Source organism: Humulus lupulus, chromosome 4, assembly GCF_963169125.1.
Source record: "Humulus lupulus chromosome 4, drHumLupu1.1, whole genome shotgun sequence".
NCBI classification, from domain to species: Eukaryota; Viridiplantae; Streptophyta; class Magnoliopsida; order Rosales; family Cannabaceae; genus Humulus; species Humulus lupulus.
In genome coordinates this window covers 62438744-62444345 of record NC_084796.1, presented here as the reverse complement: position 1 = coordinate 62444345, position 5602 = coordinate 62438744, and positions in this window count along the sequence as shown.

The following is a 5602-nucleotide window of genomic DNA, read 5'->3' as shown; positions in this document are numbered from 1 at the left end:
ACAATACGTAGAGGAGTCTAGTTCTGAGGCAGATCCTGACCTAGAACCCCTTTTCATTCACGAAGTAGTAGACTTAGACTCCCCTTCCCCCCCCCCCCCCCCCCCCCCCCCGTTTAGAAGTTTCGAGGCTGGAGGTCATGGAAATAGACTCCTCCTCTAGCTCAGAGGGTAGGACTTTTATAATACACCTTTAGATTTCTTTTGTGATATAATAACTCTACCAAGTGGATTAGGCTATTGCCATTTCTTTGGGCCTGAACCACTATAAAATCTTCTGTGTCATTTATTTTCTATTTAGTGTAATCTTACTTTCAGTAGTTTTTGCGTCTACTCGCCATTGGCCAAAATTGTGGTGAAAATTTTTGGTGCTTTCGTTGAGAGCCTGAATAGAAAAAGCACACTTCTATCCCACTTGTTATGGCACCCAAGAAGCTCGGTATTTCAACTGCAAAAGAAACTACTAGACTAGAAGGTCCCACTACACTTGAAAATTCTGAAACTATGCCTAGAGTTACTCTTGAGGAGATAACACCAGAGGTCGAATAATTCCAGGAAGCCATTGGAGTTTTTCAAGAAGAGAAGATGCAATTCAATACCCGACAAGAGTCTTTCACTGAAGAAATGGCCAGGCAGAAGGCTGCATTTGAGTAGAAAAATGGGATATGGATGCTAGAAATGAAGAGATTAGACAACGACAAGAGGAGGCCAACCGACGACATCATGAGGAAGCACTCGCTCTAGAAGCTGCTACCCATTGTCCCAAGCCAATGCTCAAGCCATAGCACAAACTGTTGCCCAGGGAACATGAAACGTCAATGCTGGTTGGAAGTCCCCTGCTAGGAAGATGAACTCTCAAGGACCTGATCGGAGTCGAAGTAATCAGACTGGTCAGATAGATGATGGCACCCGCTCTAGAATTTTGTCAATGCAAAGAGAGAATTCTAGATCCCCTACGAGAAGCCACCGGTCAGAAACTTCGCAATCAGGAAGTCACTGATTGGATAGTAAGCAAACCACACCCTGGAACAACCAGACCAAGATCCTTGAGATAAGAAAACTCTCCAGTACAAACACGGAGATGGTTGGGATGAGGGTGTAGTCGTCAGACCAACCAGTCAAAATATCGAGAGGGTAATGACCAACAAGAAGGAGGAAAAGACCGCCCAGTTAGCCCTGAAAAACTGCCGCTACATCCCAGCCAGCAGCATAGTGGAAAAGAGCTGGTCCCATGCAATAAACCATTTGAGGAGGACATAGCGCCTAGAAAGAATTAAGAGATGTCATCAGCAATAAGAGGAAGATCGTATAGGGCGAAGGGCAAGATCTTACCATCCCTGGTGATCAAGTAGAAATACTTTACGGTAGTGCACCAGACGAAAATGCCCGACCAGGAGGTCAAAATACTAGAACCTCATCAGTTGCACCAGTCATCCAAGCGCAGCTTGAAGCACTAGCAGTCACAGTGCAAGGCTTATCAAAATGATCATCCAAGCTAGATGAAGTAGATCACAAGAGTGGCAGTCCCTTTTGTCACGTCAGAAAAACTAGAGGATCCGGTTAGACACTTCGGAAAATTCAAGGATCAGATGGAACTTCTTTGAGTAAGTGATGATTATCGATGCACAGTCTTCTCGACTATGCTGTCAGATACTGCCTAGGAATGGTATTGGAAGTTTAAACCAGATTCCATTACCTCATGTGAAACGTTCGGGAAAGATTTGTCGACAATTTAGCACTGTCCAGACCCCACCAGTCTGCAAATCACCTAGCAGACATCAAGCAAGGAAAGGATGAATCTCTATTGAATTACATACAGATAATCATGAGAGAAGCTAACAAGGTGACTGCCATAGGAGATTGTAATGCCCTACAACCCAGGGACCGTTACATTGTGTATTTTAAATAGTGATAAACTTACTAAACGAGTCATTTGGCCATAATTGTGTACCTAAATGTGATTAACGGTTTATGGTTAAAAATTTTGGTCAAGGATACAAACGTTTCACTAAAACGTTTACTATATACATGGGATCCCAAAATACATTTAAAAGGTTAATTACAATAAAAGATTTACAACCAGCTGACCTAAGCGACAAAATAGGGTTTAACCCTAGTTCTTCTATAAATCCTCGGCCGTGGTGGCCGAGTAGCCGCATATGTACACATCGTCACCTAAGCTCTCAAACTCAAGGATGGTCCATCTTTCTTTTACCTTTACCAGCACCATATAGCACCCCTGAGCTGACGCTCAGCAAGAAAACTTAAACATGCTCATATGTAGTTAATAACATGTCACCAAATCATAATAAGAATTCCTAGTAGTAATAACCCTACTCATCCATGCAGGCAAGTATACATAAATGATTAAGAAGTAATTTTGGCACGACGCCCTAGGATGTGGGACATATAAGTCACCCTGGGGCCTTGTGCCCTGTCCTCTGTGTAACTAGCTTTCGAGTTGATATAGCGTACTCGATGCTAGGTTTTCTTCGACCGATAGATCGGTCAAGCATATGATGTGCTTTTGATTAGGCTAGATCATATGGACCAGCGCTTAGCACGCTATTGCCCTACTTGACTAATAAGTCAATGCCTTACAACAATCATTCAGTGTGTTATTGCCGTCCTTGACTAATAAGTCAGTGCCTTTTGACCAACACTCACCATGCTAATGCCGTCTATGACTAATAAGTCAGTGCCTTTCGGCCAGCACTATTGCCGATCTTGACTAATAATTCAATGCTAGGATATGTGACTATTAAGTAACCTTAGGCCTCTTAGCCATATCCTCTGTATAAGCATACCTGGCGCTGACTAGCACTCAACGTGCTAAGGCCATTTTTGACTAATAAGCCAATGCTAGTATATGTGACTATTAAGTCACCTCAGGTCTCTTAGCCATATCCACTGTATAAGCGAATCTAACACTTCTGGTTAGCCTAACCAATACAACCAGCGCACAACGCTATTGCCGCTCTTGACTAATAGGTCAATGCTCTTGGACTAGCACTCTGTACTATTGGTGCTCATGATAGATAAGTCAGAGCTATACGACCAACATTTTTGTCGCTCTTAACTGATAAGGCAATGCTCCTCAACCAGCAATCAACAATACTGTCGCTCATGACTGATAAGTCAGAGCTTTATGACAAACACTAAACACTATTGACGTTTCTGACTAATAAGTCAGTGCTTCCTCCATGAGGCAATGCAACACATGCATATATAATATATTAAACATCCAGATATAAGGCATTCAACATGATAATTCAATAATCATGAGCATAATCATAATCATGCACATTTACAGAGACTCAAGCCCCGATCAATTCCATATTCAACATTCATGCCATGCCATAATCACATGTATCACATGCATCACATACTGGGTGCAATTTTCTAACCTTTGGTCCAAGGAAAGGTTACGAATAAATGACCCTCAACCATGATCCTGATTCTATGATAAGTGTACCTGACACTTATGGTTAGCCTAACCAATACGACCAGCGCACAACGATATTACCGCTCTTGACTAATAAGTCAATGCCCTTGGACTAGCGCTCTATATTATTGCTGCTCATGACTGATAAGTCAGAGCTTTACGACCAACATTATTGTTGCCCTTGACTAATAAGTCAATGCTCTTCGACCAGTGCTCAGCACTATTGCCGCTCTTGACTAATAAGTCAATGCTCTTGGACGAGAACTCGGCACTATTTCCGCTCATGACTGAGAAGACAGAGCTTTATGACCAGTGCTTAGCACTATTTTCATTTCTGACTAATAAGTCAGTGCTTCCTCAATGAGGTAATGCAAACAGGCATATATCATATGTCAAACATCAATATATAAGGCATTCAACATGCTCAATAAATAATCACGAGCATAATCATAATCATGCACATTTATAGAAACTCAAGCTATGATCATTTCTATATTCAACATTCATGCCATGCCATGCCATAATCACATGTATCACATGCATCACATACTGGGTGCAGTTTTCTTACCTTTGTTCCAAGCACAAGATACCAACAAACGACCCTCGAGCAAGACCCTGATTCTGAACTCCTAGCGATAACCTCTGATTGAGTCGTGTCCCAATTAAATCCTCTGGCTAATAAGCTTATAATCTCCCCTAGAATTGTTATGACTATAACCTTGCTTGAATCCGACTCCTAAAACATGAAAGAGAAAAAATGTACTGAAGGTTCTTTTTATGTTTCTAACAGGTTACTTCGAGCATAAGTGACCTCAAGCAAATCCTAATGCTTGGGGACCTAAAAAATCCCCCAGGGTAAAATAGTCAAAATTCCCAGAATTCCCTCCCGATCTCACTAACTCCCAATATATTATCAAATAATCATTCCCATTAACCTATATCCCAGTAATGTGCTGAATACCTAAAATATCCCTTGACTCACACCGAGTCAAATATGGGTCCCGTTGTGACATTCCTACTAGCTTGCTCCTAGGATCGTCTCGTGCCGAGTAACCCAAACATATCCACATAATAATGTGGTCTCACACATATATCACATATATGCCAAATATACCCATAACAAGCAAAATTACAAAAATTGCCCAATTAATCAGAAAAGGGCCCACATGCATATTTAATATACCAAAACATGCATAACAAGTCATATTATAATGTAACTCACATAATTACATATTAATACACATATATATCACATAATCACATAATTTGCAAAATTTTCCATCCTGGCCCCTAATCAAGGCCCTAAGCCTTATTGGGAAATTTGGGACGTTACAACTATCCCCTCCTTACAGAAATTTCATCCTTGAAATTTTCTCTGAATAGCCCGTAATATCAATCCCGCATAACTGATTCCGGTTCCCAGGTCGCTTCCTCGACCTTACTGTTTTTGTGTAATACCTTAACCAAAGGTACAACTTTGTTTCTCAAAACCCTGTTCTTTCTGTCTCATAACTGGAATGGCTATTCCTCACAGGATAACTCAGCCTCCAATTCTAGATCCTCATAACTCAACACATGAGTCTCGTCTAGCACTTGTTTCCTCAACATGGAAATATGAAATACATTGTATACGGCCGACAGTGCCGAAGATAAGGCAATCCACAGGCAAACTGTCCGATCCTTTCTAGGATTTCAAACGGTCGGACTAATCTAGGGCTCAACTTTCCTTTGTCTCCTCACCCTTTTCCATGGTGATACTCTAGGGAAGATACAATATTCCACTTGGAAATCCATGTTCCTGCATTTTAGATCAACATAACTTTTCTGTCTATCTTAAAAAGCGAGCATCCAAGATCTAATCTTTTCAATAGCCTCAATGATCCTCTAAACAACCACATGATCCAAATATAACATCTTAGTTATCTCATCCAAGTGATTGAGTGATATAAATTTCCTACTATACAACATCTCATAAGGTGCCCTTCCAATATCTAGATAACTCTCTCTAATTTACCATCAGTTTGAGGGTGATAAGCTATACTGAACTCCAACTGTGTACTCATCACCTTCTGCAACCTTCCTCAAGACTTGGAAGTAAAGACCGGCGGGTTCTCATCTAATAAGATAGACCTCGAATTTCATGAAGGCATACTATCTCTC